The sequence below is a fragment of the Pelmatolapia mariae genome, linkage group LG2 (assembly GCF_036321145.2).
Source record: "Pelmatolapia mariae isolate MD_Pm_ZW linkage group LG2, Pm_UMD_F_2, whole genome shotgun sequence".
Taxonomy (NCBI): Eukaryota; Metazoa; Chordata; class Actinopteri; order Cichliformes; family Cichlidae; genus Pelmatolapia; species Pelmatolapia mariae.
The window spans coordinates 1,825,258-1,853,116 of NC_086228.1; the positions used below are offsets into that span (position 1 = coordinate 1,825,258).

The 27,859-nt window shown below is 41.0% G+C and overlaps 1 long non-coding RNA gene across 1 annotated transcript; it reads left to right on the plus strand.

Annotated features, from left to right (window-relative positions):
- Positions 1-12,639: 12,639 nt before the first annotated feature.
- Positions 12,640-13,743, plus strand: LOC134634637 (uncharacterized). The gene is made up of 3 exons (XR_010094858.1): positions 12,640-12,765; positions 12,840-12,898; positions 13,189-13,743. It is a non-coding gene; the product is annotated as an uncharacterized LOC134634637 (long non-coding RNA).
- The last annotated feature ends 14,116 nt before the right edge of the window (positions 13,744-27,859 follow it).

Sequence of the window (27,859 nt, forward strand, 5' to 3'; positions counted from 1 at the left end):
CTGTGCTAAAATTTGTGTTTTTGGACAGCAGCATAACTCAAGGACATATACAAGACATACTTGAACACAAAGATGCTATACATACAAATAAGATGAATTGTCCATTAACTACACACTACTGTATCTGAATAAAAGTAACCTTCTACAAGCCTTGCAAACATTTCAAACACATTTTAAAAAAGGAAACAAAAGACCAGTGTTGGGCAAGTTACTTTGAAAAAGTAATTAATTATAGTTACTAGTTACTTCTTGAAAAAAGTAACAGAGTTAGTGTCACGGTCCTGGGTCGGTTCGACCCAGCATTTTGAGTTCCTTAGGTTTTGGTTTATCTCTGCATTATGGATTAGTTCTTATTCTCGGGTGATGCTGTTTTTGATTGTGATTGTATTCTGTTTCTTCAAGCTATCTGGTGATGATGATGATTATGATCCTCTTCACTCTGCTGACCCATGACTGCACTCCATCATACAGCTCCAACCTCTTCATCAAGTTTGCGGACGACACAACGGTGGTGGGTCTCATTAGCAACAGGGATGAGACCGACTACAGAAGTGAGGTGAGACGCCTGGCCACGTGGTGTGTTGACAACAATCTCTCTCTGAATGTGGAGAAGACGAAGGAGATTGTTGTGGACTTCAGGAGAATGCACACCCAACATGCTCCTCTGACCATTGACGGAGCGTCTGTGGAGAGAGTGAGCAGCACTAAGTTCTTGGGTGTGCACATCACAGAGGATCTCTCCTGGACGTACAACACCACAGCACTGGCCAAGAAATCACAGCAGCGTCTCTTCTTTCTCCGCAAACTAAGAAGAGCAGGAGCACCAGCCCCCATCATGTACACTTTCTACAGAGGCACCATAGAGAGCATCCTGTCGAGCTGCATCACTGTGTGGTTTGGAGCCTGCAATGCGTCCTGTCACAGAACCCTCCAACGCATAGTGAGAGCTGCAGAGAGGATCATTGGTGTCTCTCTCCCCTCCCTCCAGGACATTTACAGCACCCGTCTCACTAAAAAAGCCCTTTGCATAGCGGCTGATCCCACGCACCCAATGCAAAGCTTCTTCAAGCTGCTGCCGTCAGGGAGGCGACTGAGGAGTCTCCAAGCCAGGACCAGCAGACTGAAGGACAGCTTCATCCATCAGGCTGTCAGGAAGCTTAACTCCCTCCCGATTCTGCCCCCTCTCCCCTCTCTCCTCCACGGTCTCACTGAACTCTGTCACACACACACACACACACACACACACACTCTCTGACTCACTCACTGGCCTGCACCAGTTATTAGCCACCTGTGGAGCATTGGACTGCCATTACCTCATAAGACTTTGTTCTGTTACACTACCTCCTACCGTACATTACCAAATCTCCATTTGCACTATTTGCCTATTTGCACTACCCTGCCTGGTCTACACTGAATGTCATCTACCGTTACCGTTACCTGAATATTGTATATTGTATATTGTATAGCTTGTACTGTATTTATTCAAATTTTACTTTTTAATTATTTTACTTGCATTTTTAATCTCTCTCTTATATTTAAATGTTCATTGCTACTTCTTCTAGGGTTTGAGAGTAACGGAATTTCTATTCTCTGTATGTCCTGTACATATGGCAGAATTGACAAATAAAGTTGACTTTGACTTTGACTTTGATTATTTCTGGTTTGGGTTTCATTATCTTGCCCTCATGTTTAGTTTAGGTTGCCTGTGCTTAGTCTTCTGTCTGTCCACGATGCCTTTATGCCTGCTTATGAGTCTGCGTCTGTGTCTCTGTCTGTCGTGTGCTTCCTGTTTTATTTTGTAGGTCTGTGTCCTATGTCAGTGCGTTCAGCTTTGTGCTCTCCCTGTCTCGTCAGTGTAATCAGTGTCAGCCGTGTCTCCCAGCTGTTTCCTCTTTGCTCCGTTCACCTCTTGTATTTAGTGTCTGTGTCTTCCCCTACTCGGTGTCGTGTCGTTAATGTCTTCAACCCTCAGGTTACTGTGTGTTCTGTCTGCCAGCCTGCTTAGTTTATTTTCTATTTTTCTCAGTTTTGGTTAGTTCTGTTCTGTTGCTATCCAGCAATAAAGCTGTGCGTTTTTGAGTCCACGTCTGCCTCTGAGTCCTGCATTTTGGGTCCTTTCTCCGTGCCTGCCTGCACACAGCCATGACAGTTAGTAACTGAGTTACAAGATTCTAAAAGTAATTAATGATTTGAAAAGTAACTATTGCGTTACTTTTACAAAAATGTTTAACCCTCTGGGGTCCAGGGTATAATTGGTTTTTCACTACTTCTGATGTTTCCTCTACATTTCACCTTTAAAAACTATTTCCTTTGCCTTGTTTGGTATCATCCTTTTCAGCACAACCTCACGTGTCTGAATTTACAGTTATGTTTTCATTTTGACATACTGTATAACCACAATTGATCTAAAATCAGACAAAAACCATAAAATCAGAGTAGAAAATCAGAATCAGAATCAGAATACTTTATTGCTCCCTGGGGGAAATTATTTTTTTGTTACAGTGCTCCATTATAAACCAACATTAACAAAACAGACAACACGCTAACTAAGAATAGTACAATATATAAAAAATATATATATATACATAAGTCACACATTAATAAATAGCTGGAAAAGAAATGTGTAGTTGTAGCAGTAACCAGTGTGTTAAGTGGATGAGTTGTACAGGGAGAAGGCCACAGGCAGGAATGATTTCCTGTGTCGTTCAGTGGTGCTTTTCGGTACTCTCAGTCTCTCACTGAACGTGCTCCTGTGACTGACCAGCATGTCATGGAGAGGGTGGGAGGTGTTATCCAACATTGTCTTTATTTTGGACAACATCCACCTCTCCGACACCACCTTGAGGGAGTCCAGCTCCATCCCCACAACATTACTGGCCTTACGGATCAGTTTATCGAGTCTGTTGGCATCTGCGACCCTCAGCCTCCTCCCCCAGCATGCAACAGCATAGAGGATCGCACTGGCCACAACAGACTCATAGAAAATCCTCAGCGTTTTCTGGCAGATGTTGAAGGACCTCAGTCGCCTCAAAAAATAGAGACGACTCTGGCCCTTTCTGTAAAGTGCTTTGGTGTTTTTAGCCCAGTCCAGTTTATTGTCAATGTGTACTCCAAGGTATTTATAGTCCTCCACAATGTCAACACTGACCCCCTGGATTGAAACAGGGGTCAAGTGTTTCCTGGTCTTCCTGAAGTCCACGATCAGTTCCTTGGTCTTTGCCACGTTGAGCTGCAGATGATTCTGCTCACACCACGTGACAAAGGAGTCGACCACAGCCCGGTACTCCGTCTCATCATCCCTGCTGATGCATCCAACCACCGCAGAGTCATCAGAAAACTTCTGAAGATGACAGGTCTCTGTGCAGTGGCTGAAGTCTGTGGTGTAGAGGGTGAAGAGGAAGGGGGAGAGGACGGTCCCCTGTGGTGCCCCTGTGTTGCTGATTACCTTGTCAGACACACACTGTGGGAAAAAGTTATATTTTTACTGTAACAACCACAAACATGTTTAATGAATCTTATTTCACAACTTTAAATGCAAATATTAATTGTCAATTTTAAAATCATATGCACAAGTTTTGCAAACAACAAAGTTATTTGCATGCATTTACCTTTTACCCTTTTTTTTATAACCATTTCAAACTATTTACAGAACAATCAGCTGTTCTGCATTCAATAAGATGCCACACAAATTATTTGTGCCACTCCAAAAATGTTGACTACTATGGAGATAAAGGAGAACATCACAGCCTGATACCTGCAGGTCTGACAGCAGCAGGTGTATCACTCCTGTTTCTACCTGGAGACAGCAGTCGCCTCATTGCTCTGACACACAACACAAAACTATCTACAACACTACACACTAACTACACAAGACAACACATTAACTACACACTCCAAACACGCTAAACGTCACAAATCTCTCACATCTCAAAACTCGCTCTCTCTCTCGCTGTCACTCCTCTTAAATACCCCAATTCTTTGATCTTTGAGCTGAAGGAAGAACAACACTCGGTGTATAAAAAACCCCGCAAGATCTGCAAACTGCTGTTCACAAACGCTGTCCATCTAATCTGACTGAGCTGGAGCTGGTTTGCAAAGAAGAATGGGCAAGGATTTCAGTCTGTAGATGTGCAGAGCTGGTAGAGACATACCCTAAAAGACTGGCAGCTGGAATTGCAGCAAAAGGTGGTTCTACAAAGTATTGACTCAGGGGCTGAATAATTATGCACACCCCACTTTGCAGTTATTTATTTGTAAAAAATGTTTGGAATCATGTATGATTTTCGTTCCACTTCTCACGTGTACACCACTTTGTATCGGTCTTTCACCTGGAATTCCAATAAAACTGATTCATGTTTGTGGCTGTAATGTGACAAAATGTGGGAAAGTTCAAGGGGACCGAATACTTTTGTTAAAGTGAATTGTTAAATGTTGTCATTTTTATGCTTACCATCTCTACATTGTTTCAAACTCTGTGATCAAAGGCTTTCCTTTGTCCCCCTCCCCTGTGTGTCGATGGTGGGGGAGGCTGTAGTGTTTTATCACAGACATATCCCATGTGAAGATTCTGTTTGTTGCTTGGTAAGTTTCCTACCCTTTTATGGTTTCACCTGTGTTGTGTATGGTGAACCAATACAGGAATTGAACCATATATTGGGTGTGGGGGAGATTGCCCCCTTATGACCAAGGATGTTGTGATCAGGGAGACACACACAGATTCACACACACTCACTCAAACACACACTCACACTCACACACACACACACACACACACACACACACACACACACACACACACACACATTCATACATACATAATGCCTTGTCTTAAAACCATTGGGGAGTTTTACGGTGGGAGGTGCTTGTGCTGTGATGTGTATTGTAACTGTCATGTCAATAAATAGGTGCGAGGAATCAGAATCAGAATCAGAATACTTTATTGATCCCTAGGGGAAATTATTTTTCGTTACAGTGCTCCATTATAAACAAACATTAACAAAGACAGACAATACACCAACTAAGAATAGCACAATATATACAGGCATATATATACATAAAAGTCACTTATTAATAAATAGCTGAAAAAGAGCTGCTCTTTGAAGGATTTGGGCTAGAGACAGGTGATGAGCATTACAGTTTTTTACAGACGCTAGGACACATTTCTCAATACTTAGGTCACTTTTGCAAAACTCTTCACACAATTCTCCTAACTGACCCTCAGCTTGGCAAAGCAGTTCATTTCACTTTCAAAATGCACTACAACTACCAAAACACTTTATTCAGGTCTCAAATAAACTCATTCTTCCAGAACACTAGCAAAGGTTGACAGCCGACAAACACACTTTGTCACCCACAAAACAATGACCTAAAAACACTAACAACATGTAGCATTACACAGTGTTGTCTTGTGTAAAACAAGGACACATCTCTGTTCATAATTTCAATATATGTTACTGGAATGAATCAGACATCATGCAGAATTCGTTAATATTTGTTTATGTATTTTTATTTTTTTGCACTAAGTAATCCCAAAATACAAGAATTTGTATACACACCATCCACTGATACACATACAATAGTAATGCTAATCTACTCGGTCTTCTCCATTTGGCCACAGGTTCTCATCCACATCACATCTTATGTCATCTAGGGCAATACACCTAGGAAAGAATCTTCTGGCATGCCTGATCCATCCCTGGCAATCTTCTGCTGATATCTCCAGGCATCCAGCATTCATTGCATCCAGGAGGGACATTTGATCATGTGGATGATGGTCGTAAACCTTCCACCGCCATGAGGAAAAGAATTCCTCTATGGGGTTGAGGAATGGAGAGTAAGGTGGGAGGAAAAGAGACTCCATTCTGGGATGGGCTGCAAACCACTCGGTGACTGCACGGGAGTGATGAAATGCCACATTGTCCCATACACTTATAAATGTTGGCTGATTCCTTCTCTCCGCATCCCTTTCCTCACCTAGCACAACCCTTCCATAGAGATCATGCAGGAACGCAAGGAGCCGTTCAGTGTTGTATGGCCCAATTAGTGGTCTGTGTAACAGCAGTCCGTCAGTGGATATTGCTGCGCACATTGTGATGTTGGCACCCGTCTGGCCCGGGACATTCACTGTGGCTCTCTTCCCAATCACATTCCTCCCTCGTCGCCGTGCTTTGGCCAAGTTGAAACCTGCCTCATCCACAAAGATGAAAATGTGGTGTGTTTGCCTGCCTTCAATCTCCATGACTCTCTAACATAAATCCACAAGGCAACATAAGCTGTTACAGTAGTAAATTTGTAAAAATTGTCTTTGTGTGTGTTTGGTTTTGTTCAAAAACTGATCTGTATTTTATTGTGATCTTACCTGGACATACTGGTTCCTGAGTTGCTTGACATGTTCAGAGTTCCTCTCAAAAGGCACAGTGTACAACTGTTTCATCCTGACCTGATGTTTTTTCAGGACTCTAGAAATTGTTGTTATGCTTACACTGTGAATATTTGCAAAAGTAACGTTGTCTGCCAAGACTCTGTGTCTAATTTCAGTGAGTTTTATCCCATTGTTTCTGATGACCATATCAACAATGGCAGTTTCCTGCACATCAGTGAACATCCGTCCTCTCCCTCCTGTGTGAGGTAACCGTTGAGTCCTAAGCAGAAATGCAACAACAATTACACAAAAGCTTATTTACTTCTGAAATGTGCAAATGCCCTTGCAGAATAAAAGTTACCTGTTGGTTTGCCGGAAAACAATAGATGCCACTGTAGAGCGTTGCAGATTTGGCTGCACTCTCTGACCAGCCTCTCTCATTGAGTGACCATGATTTACTACATGATCAATTACAGTAGCTCTGATCTCATCTGAGACTACAGCTCTTGATCTTCCTCTTATTCTTCTTCCACCACGCATACGTATTCCTCGCCCCCTCCCAGCCACTCTTCTTCCTCTTTCAGCCACTTCTCCATTTCTGGCTGGGTCCATGTTTACATCACAAAACAAACCTATTCAGCAGTTGTCTCCTTTTGTAATGAAATTGAAAGAGTAACACCTGTGTAGATGTTCATCTACAATGAGAATCAGCTGTGGCTGGTTAAACTGCATTTTTAGATTTAAAATATGTTTCAATAAAATATTGCTGTTGAATTTTGCTGACTTATTCAGTTTTGCATTATGTTATTGTTTTGACCATAAGTTTAACAGTTTTGAAAACAGTATGTAAGTACATGCAAAATGTCCTGTACGTACAAAGATTTTTGGCAGTTGTTGTGTCTGAGTGAGAAAATAATTCATGAAATTTGAGAGATGTAGTCATTGAATGCATTTTGTGCCAAAACAATGATAACTGATCCTCAGTTTAGCCCACATAGACTTCTGTTGTGCTCACTGTGTGAGGAGTTTTGCAAAAGTGACCTAAGTATTGAGAAATGTGTCCTAGCGTCTGTAAAAAACTGTAAGCTCCACTGCCTGGTTCTGACCAAGGCTTCCCTCATTAGCGAGTTAAAGACCGGTTGAAGATGTTCTGTTTTGTCTTGTGTTCTTCATGAGGAATAAGTCTCTAAACTAGCGGGGCATGTGGAAACACAGACCCAACAACTTTTGCAAGCCACTGTATTATTACCGTCTGATTTTATTTGATTAATTTGGAGTAAAAGCAACTTGTATAAAGCATGACATGAATATAGAAGATATTTCATCCTAGAAATTCTCATATGTCACAACCTAAGATGTCCTATTAACCTATATTGTGTGTGTGTGTGTGTGTGTGTCTGTGTGTGTGTGTGCGCGCGCGGTTGGCATTGTTGTATATATTTTTTTCTGACGGTGGCAACGTGTGGGATGACACATGGGAACCTGTGCAGTTTTACACTTAGTAAACTAGCCCACCACAGGTCGCAGAGTTCAAAGTTCACAGTTTTTTTTCTCTCATAAAAGTTCAAAATAAAATATTTAATATACATTTCAGCCAGTTTCAGTCTCTGTTTCACTCTCTAATTGTAGCTTATGTACATAAAACATTCATGAATCTGACCGATCAATAATATCTTCCCAGCCTTCGATATCTCACATTTGTGGTCTATTTCTCATAGTTTTACATATCAACCAACATTGTCTACATCCTCACCACTATAGAAGTGACTAGGCTATTATAACATATTTCAAGTTAAAGTAATACTGCACTGCACGTAAAGTAAGTAACATCTTGTATGAGATGATTAGGATGAGCAGTAATGTGTATGGGAGCCTAAAGCAAGTTAACTACACCAGTACCAGCACGAGATCATATTGTATATTATGTTTCTACTTCTTTATATATGTCATCTGTCATGTTTAGATGCAGTGACAATTGCACATTTGGAGTTGTGCACATATTTGGTTTTATACACAGTGTAACCCAGAGTAAAATCTGTTTTACTAGCATTTAGTAATTTCCTGCACTTATTTTCTGCCATTGAAAGCATCACAAATACATGGCTTCAACCACATGACTTTGCTCAGCCAATCGGATGGCATGTAGGTCATAGTAAGCCTGTCCCGGCTTCCTCCCGTCAGATGCGTGGAGGCAAGCCAGGTGACAGAGCTGTTGCAGGTTTGTATTGGCAAACATTTGCTTTTCCCGGTTAATGCATTTTTTTTAACACCAGCTAACTTATGCATGTTAGATGCTGATTACTGTGAGCCAGAGCCATAGTGTTGTTGTGCACTGACCAGAACGGAATTGGTGAGTTTGAACTTTTAATTGACTGTTTGTATTGTTACCAGCTGATAACATACCAGCTTTACATACTAGAGCTACATACCAGCTTTGAGTGTCACTGCAGAGCTGGGAGCCTATGACTGCATAGTCTCTGAGCACAGTGTGACCAACCCCACAGATCGGGAGATGTTGTCAACACCCCTCACTTTCAATTTTGGTGAGTCACCAATACCAGCAGAATGGGAAGAACGGATCACAACAAAACTGAATGCCATGTCTGAAGTTTTTTCACATCATGACTTGGATTTTGGTTGCACCAAAGAAGTGAAGCATCACATCAAGCTCCATGACAATACCCCTTTTAAACACAAAGCAAGACCTATTCATCCCCAGGACATAGAAGCTGTTCGTAAACATCTTCGAGAGCTTCTAGATGCTGGTGTTATCAGGGAGTCGGAGTCATCATTTTCATCACCCATAGTGGTTGTCAAGAAGAAAAATGGAGACATTCGATTATGTATTGACTACCGCAAACTCAACTTGCAAACGATTAAGGATGCGTATGCATTGCCCAACTTGGAGGAATCGTTTACAGCACTCACTGGATCGAAATGGTTCTCCGTGCTTGATCTCAAATCTGGTTATTACCAGATCGAGATGGATGAAGCCGATAAAGCCAAAACCGCTTTTGTAACGCCAATCGGGTTTTGGGAGTTCAACCGAATGCCTCAAGGAGTTACTAATGCACCTTCAACGTTCCAAAGACTCATGGAGAAGTGCATGGGAGACTTGCACTTGAAAGAGGTCCTGGTGTTTTTGGACGCTTTGATCATATTCTCCAACACCCTTGAGGAGCACGAAGACCGTTTGCTGAGAGTGTTAAATCGCTTGAAAGAATTTGGGTTAAAACTTTCTCCAGAAAAATGCAAATTCTTTCAGACATCTGTTCGATACTTGGGCCACATTGTGTCAGAAAATGGTGTTGAGACAGACCCAGAAAAGATTGCCACTTTGAAATCCTGGCCAATTCCAACCAACTTGAAGACCTTGAAATCTTTTCTGGGATTCGCTGGCTACTATAGGCGTTTTATTAAGGGATATGCCATGATCGCCAAGCCACTCAACAACCTCACACGTGGGTACCTATCCACACACAAAAGCTCTAAAAATGAGACTTCTAAGAGCTCACAGTTTCATCCCAAGCAATCCTTTGGTTCCAGGTGGAGTCTTGAATGTCAGTTGGCTTTTGATACTCTCATTGACAAACTTACCACTGCACCAGTTCTAGGTTTTGCTGATCCGGCACTGCCTTACATCCTCCACACAGATGCCAGCACCACCGGATTGGGCGCCGCCCTTTACCAAGAGCAAGAGGGGAGACTTAGGGTGATAGCCTATGCCAGTAGGGGTTTGTCATCCAGTGAAAGTCGTTACCCAGCTCACAAGCTTGAATTCTTGGCACTGAAGTGGAGCGTGACAGAAAAATTTCATGATTACTTGTATGGAGCAAATTTTACAGTGGTCACGGATAACAACCCACTTACCTATATCTTGACATCAGCAAAGTTGGATGCTACCAGCCATCGTTGGCTGGCTGCTCTTTCTACATTCTCGTTCAAGTTACAGTATCGAGCTGGCAAGCAAAATCTGGAGGCAGATGCACTCTCCCGTCGGCCCCATGATGGTACTTCCTCTAGTGAACCTGCTCAAAAAGATGAGGAGCTAATTAATCAGTTTACTCAACAACATCTGTCAAGCAGCAGTGACAGTGAAATATCAGCTGAAGTCGTCGATGCGATTTGCCAAAGCTGTCTTGTCAGGACCCAAGCTGAGAATAGTTTGGTCGAATCCCTTTCCATCAACACAGCAGTGTTTCCTGAGAATTACTCAGAAGATTCCCATGGACTTCCTGTTATTTCCACCATATCCCATTCTGAGCTTTATGAAAAACAGAGAACTGAGCCAACTCTCCGGGAGGTTATTCACCAGTTGGAGTCAGGAGAAAAAGTCCCTCTGACAGCCAGGAAAGAGCTTCCTGAAATTCCTCTTCTCCTTCGAGAACTGAATAAATTGGAGCTGATTGATGGTATTCTCTATAGGAAGAGATATGAAAATGAACAACCATCATACCAACTGGTCCTTCCGACAGAACTGCGGCAAACCGTTCTCCACAACCTCCACAATGATATGGGCCACCTGGGAGTGGAACGGACCCTTGACCTTGCCAGGACTCGGTTCTATTGGCCAAGAATGGCAGTGGATGTGGAAAATAAAATAAAAACCTGTGGCCGTTGCATTCGCCGGAAAAGCTTGCCAGAGAGAGCTGCTCCTCTTGTTAACATTCGGACATCACGTCCACTTGAACTCATTTGTATGGATTTCCTCAGTCTCGAGCCCGATACCAGCAACACCAAAGACATCCTGGTACTGACAGATCATTTCACCAAATATGCCCTTGCCATTCCAACACCAAACCAAAAGGCAAAAACTGTGGCTAAATGTCTTTGGGAAAACTTCATTGTTTATTATGGAATTCCAGAAAGACTCCATACAGATCAAGGGCCAGACTTTGAGTCGAAATTGCTAAAGGAATTATGTGCCCTGTTGGGAGTCCAAAAGTGTCACACAACACCGTACCATCCAAGAGGAAACCCAGTAGAGAGGTTTAATCGCACTCTACTGGCCATGTTGGGAACTCTTGAACCCAAACAGAAATCCCAATGTAAACAGTTTGTAAAACCACTCGTCCATGCATACAACTGTACCAAAAATGAAGTCACTGGTTACACCCCATACGAACTAATGTTTGGACGTTGTCCTCGTCTCCCTATTGACCTCGCTTTTAATCTTCCTGTACGTGAGAAAGAACGTCAGTCACATTCGCAGTATGTACAAGACTTAAAAGCTAAGTTGAAAGAAAGTTATCTGCTATCTTCAAAGAATGCTGCGAAGAACGCTGAGAGGAACAAGACTCGATTTGACCAACGTATTATACCATCCAAGCTGGAAGTTGGAAGCAGAGTTTTGGTGCGGAACCTGAGGCTGAGAGGTAAACATAAACTTGCTGACAAATGGGAACCAGATGTCTTTGTAGTGCTGAAATGTGCCAAAGATCTCCCCGTCTACACCGTAAAACCAGAATGCAAAGACGGCCCAATTCGCACATTGCACAGAGATCTCCTTCTTCCGTGTGGGTTTCTTCCTGCAACAGAGTCAGGAACATCAGATGAGACTGTTCCAATCACACCCTCTTTAACTCGTCAACAGACCAAGAAACAACAGGAATCTCCTGAGTACTTTGTTGAAGAGAATGACTTGGAACCGACCTTTGTCCATCTTGCCCCGCTCCCAATGGAGTTTAGGGTGGAGAAGTCTCTCAACCCCCTACAGTCTTTTCCCAGTGGTGAGGAGGAAATACTTCCTCCAACATCTACACCTGAAATTGAATCAGCTGGGGAAGCTCGGTTAGGATCTCAGAGGGAAGAACCATTAGAGTTTGATGCTGCTGTGACATTTGAGGAAGGTTTGCTTGAAATCTTACCCGAACCCATTCTTGAAACTGTATCTACAGACTTGTCCGATCCTGAAGTCTCTGACAACTTAACGGCCAAGCCTAGTCCTGTGACATTACCAACTTTTAATAGCTCAGATTCGGTTATTGACCCCCCTCTGAGGCGGTCAACGCGTCACAGATCACCACCTAGGCGGCTTCAGTATGCCCACTTAGGCAATCCATTGATATCAGTTGTTCAGTCTCTGTTACATAGTCTGTCAGACGCTTTAACCACCACAACCACCAACAATTCTAACTCTTCAGTTGTACATATTGTGTAGTGTTAACATGCAACGGGACGTGCATGTATGCAAGGGGGGAGGGTGTAACCCAGAGTAAAATCTGTTTTACTAGCATTTAGTAATTTCCTGCAGTTATTTTCTGCCATTGAAAGCATCACAAATACATGGCTTCAACCACATGACTTTGCTCAGCCAATCGGATGGCATGTAGGTCATAGTAAGCCTGTCCCGGCTTCCTCCCGTCAGATGCGTGGAGGCAAGCCAGGTGACAGAGCTGTTGCAGGTTTGTATTGGCAAACATTTGCTTTTCCCGTTTTAATGCAATTTTTTTAACACCAGCTAACTTATGCATGTTAGATGCTGATTACTGTGAGCCAGAGCCATAGTGTTGTTGTGCACTGACCAGAACGGAATTGGTGAGTTTGAACTTTTAATTGACTGTTTGTATTGTTACCAGCTGATGCTAATTGGCTGCTGCCGGTCCAAACAATTTGATTTTGATTTGACCGATATTTGTTGAATAATAAATGTTGTAAAGCTATATAGTTTATTTCAGTTAAATCCTTAGTGGTTAAATATACTGTTTGTTTATTTATTTATAGATTGTGTACACAGGAACAAGAATATCTTAATGTATTCAGCTTAATTGGCTGACATTGTTGTATTATTCTTGTGATTTCTTATTGGCCTTGTTTATTTAATGCAGGCCAGGTGACCCTTTTTGGGTATGAAAAAGGATGGCGAGCCAATGAACGGCTAGGAGCAGGACTCATTCTGCATTTTAGCTTCCACTGGACTGGTAGGAAGCTATCAAAGACGACGCTCTGTCCCCATTTCCCAAACACACTGATTTCCACAATCATACACACCATTCCCCCCGTTTATGGACAATAGCGCTTGGACATCTCTCATGGACATTCAGATAAAACTCATGGACTTCAGTGTGGATCAGTGGTTTGGATGTTAACATGTGTTACTTATGGGGAACTGTTTTTTTGTTTTTGAGAATCTATATTGCTTGGTATAAGCCATAAGCCTGAAGAATTTGCTTAGTTGTCTTTGCATCCCCACTGGGTTTTTGATTTATTGAATAGCTGCAGCAGGAACGATTATTTAAGTTTTCCTTATCTTTTCTTGTTATTTTCGGTTAAATACATGGTACCTGCAAAAGCATTTTGCGTTGTGTGTATTTATTAATTACTGCCCATCAGCTCCAGTAGCATTCCTAAATCTTCTGATTAATAATAACCATAACATTTCACTTAATACCTAGTCTGTATTAATTCATTAGCGCTTTATCAGTGTTACAACAGGGTATCATTTCAAATATTTGGACATTTTTTCTTTCTAATTTTCTTGTTTGCACATTATTATTGTTATTATTGCAGATGAATTCCCATTCATGTTGATTGACTTCCTTTAATATTCGTGACAGCCGTGTAGCTCGAACAGATTTGAAGCATTAAAATTAAAAACAATGAAACGTGTAAAAACGAGACGTGCTGCATGCTGGTGGAGCAGAGCTCTTGGTCGGAGCGTGGTGGCTCTGAAAAGGGCCTTTGTGAGTGGTTTCAAACACATCGTTCACAAAGGAGTTCATGATGCTCATGGCCTTGGAGGAGATGCTGGTGTCAGGGTGCACCTGCTTCAGCACCTTGTACACATAGATGGCTTAGCCCCCCTTCCTGCTCCTCCTCCTCTTGGTGCCGTTGTTGACGCCCTTAGAGAAGGCTATCTTGGAGCCCTTCTTGGATGTTTTCACTGGTTCAGGCATGTTTGATGATCGAAGCTCTTCAGCTGGTTGAATGAGCTGTTGTGGTACTGAGAGGTCTGTTTATACTCATGTCATGCAGATATGAATGTTCTGTGGCTCGCACACGATTGGTTATCTTCACGGTGACACTGATTATGTGCTACACAAGCAACTGCCCTTTAGGCAAGCGTGAAGAAGAAATGCAATTTAATATTGTAAATAAAATGAAACTAAAGAAAAAAATGCTAATTTAGCTAATTTTACATTCCAGGTTATAATTATTTTGTCTTAGTAATTATTTTGTTTGATTTTTAAGTCAGAAAACATAAGTCACAAATCTTTAAAACAGATACCCCAAAACACCCGAAATCAATTTATAGAAAATTTCTTTAATAATAATACAGTAAAACATTTATTGTATTGTTTGTGCAGGACTGGCTGGTTTTTGAACTGCCAATCATCTAAGAATGTTAACAATTTTAACAGTTAGACATCTTATTTGATGCAGAACACCTGATTGTTCTGTCAATTGTTTGAAATGGCTTAAAAAAAACACCTTGGCTGCATTTTTAGGTAAATTGCTGCATATAACATATAACTGTTTGCAAAACTTGTGCACTGGTTCTTAAAATTTATATTTGCATTTCAAGTTATGGAATATGATTTGTTAAATATTTTTGTGTTTGTTACGGTAAAAAATTCAATTATTTAATTCAGATTTTGTTTTTTGTCAGATTTTAGATTGTGTGTTAACTGTGTTAATGCAGTATATCAAAATGAAAACATAACTGTAAATTCAGACGTGAGGTTGTGCTGAAAAGAATGATACAAAACAAGGAAAGATAAATTGTTTTTAAAGGTGAAATACAGAGGTAAAATTTTTAAATCAATTTTAAATCAACATTATCCAGAACCAACACTTTCTCTATTACTATCAATAACTCGCCGGTCTCCGTTTCTTCCTCTGTGAAAAGTTTGGGTGTCATCCTCGACAGTACTCTATCTTTCAATTCACACATTAATAATGTCACTCGGTCTGCATATTTTCAATTGCGCAACATCAATCGTCTCCGTCCTTTTCTCACCCCACATGGCACTGCCATTCTTGTCCATAGCCTTGTTACTTCCCGGATTGATTATTGTAATTCACTTCTTTTTGGTCTTACTCAAAAATCCATCCACAAGCTTCAACGCATCCAGAATTCTGCTGCCCGTATCATCACCAGGACCCCTTCTATCCACCACATCACTCCTGTTCTGCAGCAGCTTCATTGGCTCCCGGTCAAGTATCGTATCAATTTCAAAATACTCTTGTACGCATTTAAAGCTATTCATCATCTCTCTCCACCATATCTCTCTGATCTGGTTAACATCACCGCCCCATCTCGTTGTCTCAGATCTTCTTCTTCCCTTTCACTCTCCGTCCCCTCCCCCCGCCTTGTCACCATGGGGAGCAGGGCTTTCAGCTGCTCTGCTCCTCGACTCTGGAATTCCCTACCTCCTGATTTAAGAAATATCTCTACCTTCTCTGTCTTTAAGTCCCAACTCAAAACCCACCTGTTCAAAATAGCTTATCCCACATAACCTCTCCATTCGGCTATTTTAAATTTGTTTATGTTTTATGATTGTGTAAACTCTTTGCTTTTATGTTGCTTTTTACTCTACTGTGTACAGCGACCTTGAGTGTTTTGTAAGGCGCTTTCAAATAAAATGTATTATTATTATTATTAAAATCAAAAGTAGTGAAAAACTGCCAATTGTACCCTGGACCCCAGAGGATAAAAAAAAAATTCCCAGTAATTGGTTACTTTTATAATATTGGAACTCAGTTACTAACTGTCACAGGTAGGGAGAGGACTCAGGCACAGACTGAAATTCAAAGTTTGATATGACAGTTTATACAACACCAAGTGCACGATATATACAAGTGGGGAGGAAATCCAGGGGGGTCCAGGGGTGATTCAGGAAGGGAAAAGTCCTCTCATACATTTGTGCTTCAACACGTGAATCCACATGAAAATGCGCTCGTACTCTGACACAGGAAAGACAGCAGCAGGTCCAGGGAGACTGTTAACACAGAGAGAGACGAATCTATAAAGGCAAACTCACTCGCGAACAATCACAAAAGCTAGAAACTGACACTAACGTGTCTCACGCAATCATCCAGTGATGACAAGATAGGAGCCCAGCCTTTAATAGGCACAGAGTAATCAGCTGCGTAATTGGAGCCAGGTGCATGGGCCAAAGGCAGGAGTGACAAGGGGGAGAGAAACCACCATAACAAATGTAGCCTCTCGGGGCTGGCCGGGCAGACACAGGGATCATGACACTAACTGAACTACGTTTTTGAACAAGTAACTAGTAACTATAACTAATTACTTTTTCAAAGTAACTTGCCCAACACTGGTAATATATGATGTAGTATGTGATGGAGCGATGCCATCACTGACTGTGGGCAGCGAACATGCAGGCCTGCATGCACACATTTCACACACTTCACTTTTTGTTACTGCTTCATGTCTCGAGGTCTTTTGGGGTAAGTCTCAACCAGCTCTGCACATCTAGAGACAGAAATTTTTGCCTACGCTTCTTTGCAAAATAGCTCAAGCTCAGCCAAATGCTTTAACTACTACTGTATAATTCTGTACAATTGTGTACAATAATAATTATAGTTCTACAACTGTTTATAACTTGTATAGTTCATATTTCTGTATAGTTTTCATATTTATATCCTGTTCATAGCCTGTACACTCACTACAGCCTGTACAAACCTATAGTTATAGCATATTTATAACATACCTTCATACCATGTACATTGTAACCAGTGATGGGAATAACGGCGTTACAAGTAACGGCGTTACTAACGGCGTTACTTTTTTCAGTAACGAGTAATCTAACTAATTAGTATTCCTATCGTTACAACAGCGTTACAGTTACTAACAAGAAAACGCGGTCCGTTACTATTTTTCAACAAACAGACGGTTGAAGCTTTGTTCAGCTTACCGCATCTTATATCAGTTGCAGGAAGTAGCTGTAAGTCAGGCATGTCCAAAGTCCGGCCCGCGGTCCAGTTTTAATTGGCCCGCAAGTAATTTTATAAATTGAATAGAATATGGCCCGCACTTCAACTTTTGCTTGAGTGTATTGCACTTCTTAGTTTTAACACCAGGGGGAGCTGCTGTTGATCAAGGCAGTTGCTCCACCAAAAAGTACAATCACAGAAGAAATTTACCCCAAGTTACTAAACATGGCAGAACCGAAGAAGCGAAAGGTAGAAAGTGAGTGCAGAAAATTTCAGACATGGTGGGAGAGTGAATATTTCTTCAAAGAATTCATGGGGACATGTGTCTGTTTGATTTGCACTGAAACTGTGGCAGTTATGAAAGAGTATAATGTACGATATCATTATGAAACCAAACATCTTCCCTATGCATCCTACACTGGTGCTGAGCGAGAGCAGAAATTAAAGCAAATGGTAGCTCTCCTGCAGGGTGAGCAACAGTATTTTTTTTGTGCTCAAATTGTCCAGGAAAAGGCTCCAATATGAGGTCGGGATGGAGACCTCATAAAACACGGCCTCGTTAAAGTCACCGAAATAATGTGCCCGGAAAAAGTGCAGGACTTCAACAACGTCAGCATGTCCAGAAATCCAGTTGTGCGACGCATTGAAGACTCGTCAGCCAACATTAAACTGCAGCTGTTTGATAAAGCTGTGCTCTTGATTTTTACTCCATTGCATGCGATGAGAGCGCCGATGCCACAGACGCCGCACAGCTGCTAATTTTTTGCGGGGAGTGGACGAGAGCACGAGCGCTTTAGGTGAGTAAAAAATATATTCCACAGTACCCGTGTGTTAATGTGCAGGTACACATGCTTCAAATATCAATAATGCGCATCAATTCTGTCACTACCCTGCTTTTGCGCACCACTTTCTTATATGCGTTTTTCTTGTTAACACACACAGAGTACACACCGCTGTGCACAGCGCACGCACATGCAAAGTCAGCTGATCTCATCTGATGCAGATTTCCTCCTTGATCAAGTGACATTTGTCCGGATTTTTTGGCACGAGTGGCATCGGATCAGCACCGCAGCTGGATGGCCCGATTTACATACCCAGCGCAGCTGATACTCACCAGAATAATTTACTAAAATTATATGCACTCCTGTTATTAAGTCCAGTTCAGTCTGTTAATGTTGATAACCGTTTCAAACGAACGTTAATAGGTGTGTTGCTAAGCCTAATAACTTAAATAACAAACTTGAAATGTACCCGTCCCATTTTCCCCTTTATTGTTTTTTCTCTGTGCTGTAAATATTCCCTCTAAGAAGAAATCTGCTGCTGTTCTGAGAATGAGCTACCAAAGCTTTTTCTGAATAAATCAACAAAGATCCATTTATGGAAAGCCGTGATGAAGGCAGTTTTGTCTTTAATTATATTCAACAATATAACACATTTGACCATTTTTAAGTGATTTTTAAAACAGTTAAGGTTATATACCTAATTTCTAGTAAGTGGCCCAGCCCGTCCTATATTTTTATGTATGTGGCCCTCAGCGAAAAAAGTTTGGACACCCCTGCTGTAAGTAATCTGAACGCTACAGCTTTAAGCAGCTGCGCGCGCTCCCACGGACGATAATCACGATCACTGTCTAGCACAACACCTGGAGCTCAGGGGGCAAAACAATGGCAGGAGTGCTGCTGTTTGACTGAGGAAGAATAAAGTAGTCGTGGTAAGCCAATCACATGACCACTTAAAGACAAAAGGTGATATATACCAGTTTATAAATTGTGTCGATAGGCCACGTAAAACCAGAGTCATGATAAACAAGATATACGCGGGCAAAGGAGTTTGCAAAGAAAAGCGTCTGGACTTCTTTAAGTTGCTTGAAGACGTTTCACCTCTCATCCGAGAAGCTTCTTCAGTTCTAGGGTCAAAGAAGATCGGACACCAGCGAGGGAGGATAAGAAAGACAGACGCAACAATGTTGTCATCCCCTATGTAGCCGGTATATCAGAGAAACTCAGGAGAGTTTTCTCCAAGCACGACATCCCAGTGTACTTCAGACCCAGCAACACACTCAGACAGAAACTGGTTCACCCGAAAGACAAAACTCCAAAACACAGACTTAACAACGTGGTGTATGCTGTACAGTGCAGCGATGAATGCCCAGACCTCTACATTGGAGAGACCAAACAGCCACTTCACAAGCGCATGGCACAACATAGAAGAGCCACCTCCACAGGACAAGACTCAGCAGTCCATCTGCATCTAAAGGTCAAAGGTCACTCTTTCGAGGATGCCAATGTTCACATTTTGGACAGAGAGGACAGATGGTTTGAAAGAGGAGTGAAAGAGGCCATCTATGTCCACTGTGAGCGACCATCTTTGAACAGAGGCGGTGGTTTACGACACCAACTGTCTGCCATCTATAATCCAGTTTTGAGTTCCCTCCTCAGACGCCTTAATGCCCACTCACATTCTGGGCCATCTGACCTCAGGAAATCACATGACAAGGTGGGGCCAGGTTTCACAATGAGCACACCTGAAACCCTGGCTGATTAGGTCTCACACCCGCTTTCACACCTTGGCCCTTTCACACCTCATGTGATTAGAGGATCACCAGGGGGTCCTTTGTCCCTCTTTGGGGGGATACTCCCACTGGGTTTAAATCTGGGACTCTCCACCATTTGACCCTAGAACTGAAGAAGCTTCTCGGATGAGAGGTGAAACGTCTTCAAGCAACTTAAAGAAGTCCAGACGCTTTTCTTCGCAAACTCCTTTGACTACGATGACCTGGATGACTGAGAACCTTCACAGACAAGATATACGCGGCGTTTTTTCCTCAATAGTTTCGTCACGTTAGCGCTAGCAAGCACTCTCTGCTTATGAGCAAAAAAAAAAACAAAACAGGGGAAGTTTTAGGAGTGACGGCGAGAGAGAGAGAGAGAGAGATTTGAGATGTGAGAGATTTGTGACGTTTAGCATGTTTGGAGTGTGTAGTTAATGTGTTGTCTTGTGTAGTTAGTGTGTAGTGTTGTGGATAGTTTTGTGTTGTGTGTCAGAACAATGAGGCGACTGCTGTCTCCAGGTAGAAACAGGAGTGATACACCTGCTGCTGTCAGACCTGCAGGTATCAGGCTGTGATGTTCTCCTTTATAGTGGACAGAAATATTTGGAGTGGCACAAATAATTTGTGTGGCATCTTATTGAAGAACAGCTGATTGTTCTGAAAATAGTTTGAAGAAATTGTTTAAAAAAAAAGGTAAATGGCTACAAATAACTTTGTTTGCAAAACTTGTGCATATGATTTTAAAATTGACAATTAATATTTGCATTTTAAGTTATGAAATATGATTCATTAAAGATGTTTATGGTTGTTACAGTAAAAATATAACTTTTTCTACTCTGATTTTATGGTTTTTGTCTGATTTTAGATCAATTCTGGTTATACAGTATGACAAAATGAAAACATAACTGTAAATTCAGACATGTGAGGTTGTGCTGAAAAGGATGATACCAAACAAGACAAAGTAAATAGTTTTTAAAGGTAAAATGTGGAGGGAAAATCAGCTAAAAATGGCCAATTATACCCTGGACCCCAGAGGGTTAAACTTTTTTTTTATTTTTTTAAAGTAACGCAATAGTTACTTTTCAAGTAATTAATTACTTTTAGAATCTTGTAACTCAGTTACTAACTCAGTTACTTTTTTTGAAGAAGTAACTAGTTACTATAATTGAATTACTTTTTCAAAGTAACTTGCCCAACACTGATTGTAACATACCCATAATAGACCCATTTTGTAATATATCTATATTATTGCTAAGCAGTTTCTGGATGGATGCAAACTGCATTTTGTTACCTTGTACTTGTGACATGTGCAATGACAATAAAGTTGAAACTTATTTACAACTTCATTCCTGAGCTATTTGGTGAGTTCCTTGGTCTTCATAATGCTGTTTGTTCACTAATCTTCTCTAACAGACCACTGAGACCTTCACAAAGCAGGTGTATTTATACTGAGACTTAACACCTAAACACAGGTGAACTCTATTATCTAATTAGGTGACTTCTGAAGGCAATTGATTGCACTGGACTGCACTTTATTTAAGGCTATCAGAGCACAGAGGGCTGTGTAAATGAGACATAATTATGAATTATCAGGCGGCATGTTAACATTGACCCTGTATCGTATTAGGCTAAAGTACAAATCACTGTCCAGTGTGTAAGAGTTAGCATACCTGGAGGTCCACCTGCTAACAGGCATTGCTCTCTGACTCAGACAGTTCTGTCTACTAAACCTGAACTTGTATTTCCAGCATCAAAGCACAATATTAAGTAATGTACATCTGTTTACCTTTGACTAGTTTACTTTTTAACAAACCCTAACTATCAGTTTACGTAGCATAGCTAATTGATGCACTCACTGTCATTCCATTTAATTATTAAGAGAAAAGTGCATCTGTGATTAAAGCATTTAAAATATATTTTAATTGTACATATATTTCACATACTTAAGTGTAATTTTCTTGAAATGTACTTGCTGTAATTTGAGCAACTTGTACATTAATGTATACTATATTTTTCACAAGGGACTGAGGAACAACTGGATTCTTGTAATAAGCCCATTTGTAATAAACAATCACTTCATCAGGTATACTGCTTTTGAAGACAAATATCTAATAATCAGCCAGTCATATGACAACACCTGGCCAGACTCCTTGTAGCTGATAGGAAGGAAACAGGAAGAAAAATAACTACTTGTTACAACCAAGGTCTGCAGGAAATCATCTCTCAACCTTAAAGCAGCAGACCATACCGGTGTCACTCCTGTCAGTAAGAACTGGAAACTGAGACTACAATTCACACAGAGGTTTCCTGGTCAAATGAAAGCATGGCTCCATCCTGACTTTATCAGTGGTTAAGGCTGCTGCTGGTGCAATAGCATGGGGACCACGGCCTACTTGACTCTTGGCTGCTGACTGTGTCCATCCCTTTATGACCAAAAGATAACAAAGCTTCATGTCACAAATCTCAGATATTCTCAGACTGACTTCTTGAACAGGACGATGTGTTTACTGAACCGGATGGCCTCCACAGCCACAGGTATCAATCCAAAAGAACATCTTTCAGATGTGGTGGAATCATGTATCCTCAGCAGCATGTGACGTCATGTTGACATGGACCAACAACTGTGGAACATTTCTAGCATCTTGTTCAATCTGAGCCATGCTAGGGACTAGCAACGTGTACCTAATAAAATGGCAGGTGGGTGTATTTCTGTTAAGTGTCTATTGAGCAAACCTCAGTATAACATACTGTAAATGTACTTTTGAGATCCTCTACAAAATATTTATGTCATTCACTGACATAATAATAATAATGGATTGCATTTATATAGCGCTTTTCTAGGCTTTACAATTCCACTATTCATTCACTCTCACATTCACACACTGGCGGAGGCAAGCTACAGTTGTAGCCACAGCTGCCCTGGGGCAGAAGCGAAGCGAGGCTGCCGTATCACGTCATCGGCCCCTCTGGCCATCACCAGTAGGCGATAGGTGAAGTGTCTTGCCCAAGGACACAATGACCAGGACAGAGAGATCGAACCGGCAACCTTCCGGTTACAAATGAGCTTCCCAACCCCCTGAGCCATGGTCGCCCCCCATGGTCGACATGTAACCTCTGCAGCAGAGGGCCCGTTTCTTTAAGGATAACCTAGAATTCTCTGCCAGCACTACAGGCTGCAGGGTAGCAGTTCAGACAGTAGGTGGTATAGTTGTCATTCAATGAGCTTTAACATAAACAGTATTCTTACTAAGTCTGTTATTATGATGATGATTTTTTTTACCTACCTGAAGATACTGAAATACACACAAACAGCAAAGAATACTTAAAGAAGTCCAGACGCTTTTCTTTCCAAGCTCCTTAGAGCACACTGCTTTAGACATGTTTCACGTGTCACATCTATACTTTCTCTACTTTTTGTGCGTCATTTAATGGCGTTTGGTCACTGTAAGAGTTAGGCTGGCATTAAACTGAATGGTTAAACGAAAGAAATATGCTCTGCTAACGCATTAAATATATACAATGACTTAGGATGGTTTTCACTGTGAGACTGCACTTAATCCAAAATATTAATGTCAGTTTCCACACAGGTTTATAAATGACTCCTTGTGTTTTAAGCAAATCATGAAACATCAGATTTAAATCAGAGCTGACACATTATGACATGTTTACATTCAAACAAAGTAATATTAATAAGTGCACAAATGAAAATATGAACTGAGTCTGAACACAGTGAGTCCAGGCTTCTTATAAATGAAGTCAGGTATTGATCCTGCTGAGCTGCTCTCTTCTCTCACTTTATTCCATTTTTCATTGTAATTCTTAAGATTCTGTTAACAACCATCAGATGAAGCTTTGACACATGACACAAAGATATTTCAGATGCTAAATAGACTTTATTGAAACAGAGACAATCGTCAGAGTAAAGTGATACAGAGTCAATCAAACAGACTGATTGGATAGATTGTAGGATTAGTTATCGCTGATAATTTCAGATGTTGGTCAAATATAACTTTGATTTAACACATTATTTCAGAAATCTCCAAACTGATTAAGCAGTAAAATCTTTGATACTTTCATTCCTGCTCAGTGAGCATGCTCAGCTATCCGTTACTATGGTAACTCTGCATGATAACACACAAACACATAATCAGTTGTAGTGTTGAGTATTGGGACAACAGGAATCGATTTCTGGTAGGCCTGGACAGTTGCTTTGTCAAGGAGGACAGAGATGGCATTGATAGGGCCAGAGCTGGGACCTTTCTTGTACCACAGGAACTTTGGGCTTGCTGGGGTTTCATGAAGCAGATTCTGATCCACCTTTTCATAGCCTGGAACTTCAGTGAGGGAGACTTTCAGACCTTGGATGGCTGCTTTAGTATCAGTGGTCTGACGGTACCAGATGAAGACAAGGTCATCTTTTGTTGGTCTGTTGGTATTTTCATCCACTCGGATGTAGCCCTCATTGAAGAGTTCAGCATCTGCTTCACAGTCAGCATTGGCAGTGATGTCACAGATGTAGGTTGGTTTCTCTCTCTTCACCCACAGGTGGATCAACTTTCCTCCAGCTTTTCGGATCATATTACAGGCCAGTCTCTCCCAGCCAAGTCTAAACATATCAGGTTCATCATCTCCTTGTGTTGTGACATATAGATCTACGATGTTCACATCATAGATTTTTGTAGTACCACGGAGGTACCACAGGGAGATTTCAGCATTAATTTGGAGCTCTTGGTATTTTGCATCTATCAGGCCATTTCTCATCTTGTTAGTAAATGAAAACTGAATCCTGGTGATGGCCGGACCAGTGCCTCTCTTGTACCAAAGGTGGATAGGGTATCCAGTGCTTCCAGCATTCAGATTACCAGGATGTACGGTGAAACCTACTTTACGAAAGTCATTCTCATCTTTTAGACTCTTAGACACAGCAAGGTCAGTGATGTAGGACATGTTGGGCTCCTGCATCAGAGTTTTAAAAGGATTGATAAGAAACAGGTCTTACAATGTAAAGTCATGACAGAAAGTGGATACTGCTACACGTGATTACCTTTGATTTATTACAGAAAAACTGACAAGTCACACATAGAACCTCAAGTTGCTGCTTGAAATCACAAAATAGATGAAAACAGTAATATTGCAAAAATTATTTGTTTATATTTCATTTTAAAAAAAACAGCTGGAAGGTGTCGGTGTCAACATGACACCTTCATATTAATCATGTCCTTTAACTAAGTCATTTCAGCTTTCTGTTTGAATGAAATGTGAAACTTTATTAAGATTAGACTGCACTCCCTGGACATATTATTGGAAAATATCAATATATTTACAATCTCACTGGATTTTAATAAATATAACACGATATTTTAAATTATTTTCTAACAATGACAAATAAAATAAAGAGAAAGAGGACATACTCCCCCCCCGCCTGTCCTGTTTGGTTCTTTTGCCATCAGAATTATTGTCTAAAGCAGGGGTCAGCAACCTTTAAGAAGCAAAGAGCCATTTGGACCCGGTTTCCACACAACAGAAAACTCTGGGAGCCGCAAATACATTTTTACATATAAAATTAAGATAACACTGTATCTATTGCTTTTTACCTTTATGCTTTGTGTGAACAACTAAGGTGTGTTGCTTATGAAATCCATGAAGTGCTACAGAGAAAATTACATTTTATTTATGTAATTAACACATTTTGAACTCTTAAAGAAATAAAACAAAAGGAAAGACATCCAGCTGAACTAAAATGATCCAGCAAACAAAAACTGTTGTGAGCCACCACCCTTATATCGCCTTTGGGCTTTTGGAGCCTTGACCTGACTTTTACAAAATAATTGGAAAAAAGCACTATGCTGCTGAAAAATGAAAAATAGATATTTGCAAAATTCTGCCTAAATATGTATTTTACCTCGTTAATGTGTGTGGCAGGGCGTGGGAGGCGGACGCACCTGAGCGGCACCCGCAATCACGCCTCGCCGCCTTAACATCTGTGCCATCTATGCTGTGGTTGGTATATATTGGGCTGTGAGCTGAAAAGCTACAGCCGGCTGTATGCGTAAAGCAACCGTGTGTAAAAAGTGGTCAATAAAGAGATGCTGAAAAGCGTGTTCATGCACAGTAGCTGTTTTTGATACGGGCGAAACGGGCGGTTGCCCTGGGGAGTACGAGCAATAAAAAAATTGCTCGTACTCCCCTGCAGTGGCGCTGCAGACCACGCTGCAGAAAATGTAATTTTCTCTGTAGCACTTCATGGATTTCATAAGCAACACACCTTAGTTGTTCACACAAAGCATAAAGGTAAAAAGCAATAGATACAGTGTTATCTTCATTTTATATGTAAAAAAAGTATTTGTGGCTCCCAGTGTTTCCTTTTGCGTGGAAACCGGGTCCAAGTGGCTCTTAGGGGTCAGCAACCTTTAACACCCAAAGTTAGGCTTTATCAGAAAATATCAAAAGATTTCTACATATTTGTGTTTGTGATCACATCATGATCATTTTAAGATATTTTTTTGGCAATGAAAAATAAATTGAAGAGAAGAGCATATGCTGAGTTGCAGACTTACGCGTGAAGATGTGTTTGGCTGGTTGAAATCTTCTGAACAGCTGCTGATCTGACAGAGAAACTTCTGCCACTTCACTATATTTACAGTAAAATCGCACGTGACTTGTGGTTTTCTTTAAAAAATTATGGTCAGCTGATTGTGGATTGACTGAATGATGATTATTGTGAGTTATAATGAAAGGAAAAATAAATATGGATAAGATGATGATATAACAAATCAAGCATGATTATAAAATCATGGCTAGTATGTTGAATTTAATGTCCTGATTTATTTTTATGTGTTGATCATTTCTGTCTGATGAAATGAGTCTGATTGTGGGAAATGAGGAAATGAAAATATATAGAAAGTACCCAACAGGCTGGGCAGACACACAGTCAGCACAGCGGTACAGAGGCTGATCAGGAGACTTTTGAGATTCATTTCATTTCCTCTTTCAGATCTCTGTGACAGAAGTGAAGTTTTCTGAAAACTGTGTGAACATGATATCTCAAGAGAAATGTGCTGTAGGATTTTTTTCCATGCCAGTTCACACCATAGTTGCATCTAGTTTTAATTCACTTCAGAATCAGAATCAGAGAAACTTTACTAAGCCCAGAGAGAAATTAAGTTGTCATAGCAGCAAATATACATCAAACATCAAGCACTCATATAAAATGAGTGTAGGTCGGGGGGCGGGTCCATTCCACTGCAGGGCAACCTGCATGTGGCGAATAAAGCTGTTGACTGTAGAGATATTGATAGATAAATATTAAGATAATATAGAAATATAGGTATAAATAGACATATAAATATAAAATGACAAGTATCTATGCAAATGCATCACGGTGTACAAAATGTCTGTGAAGGTTCTCAGTCATCCAGGTCATCGTAGTCTAAGGAGTTGGGAAAGAAAAGCATCTGGACTTCTTTGAGTTGCTTGAAGATGTTTCACCTCTCATCCAAGAAGCTTCTTCAGTTCTAGGGTCAAATGGTGGAGAGTCCCAGATTTAAACCCAGTGGGAGTTTCCCCCCAGAGAGGGAAAAAAGGACCCCCTGATGATCCTCTACCTACTCACATGAGCCAAGGTCTGAAAACGGGTGTGCGTCACAGTCAGCCAGGGTTTCGGGTGAGCTCATTGTGAAACCTGGCCCCACCTTACACTGTTAAAAAATCCTCTGTAAAAATATGGGAAATGTCCTGGTAATTTTCTGCCAGTACATTTTCTGTTTTTCTAAGGATTATTTACAGTCATTTCCTTCAACCCACAATACGGATGATTCCGTAAATTCACAGGATATTCTCCGTACCATTCACGGACACTTTTGTTAATTCTAATAAGGACAATTCCGTAAATTTACTGTATGGGGAGTTCTCCAAAACCCTCACACCCCCCCTCCCCCCAAAATCATATTCCAAGGATTTAATGACTATTTCCATAGGGCGCTTAAAACGACAATACATTAAGATACATAAATATCACATAATGAACAGAGCTTTAAAATAGCACCGCTATG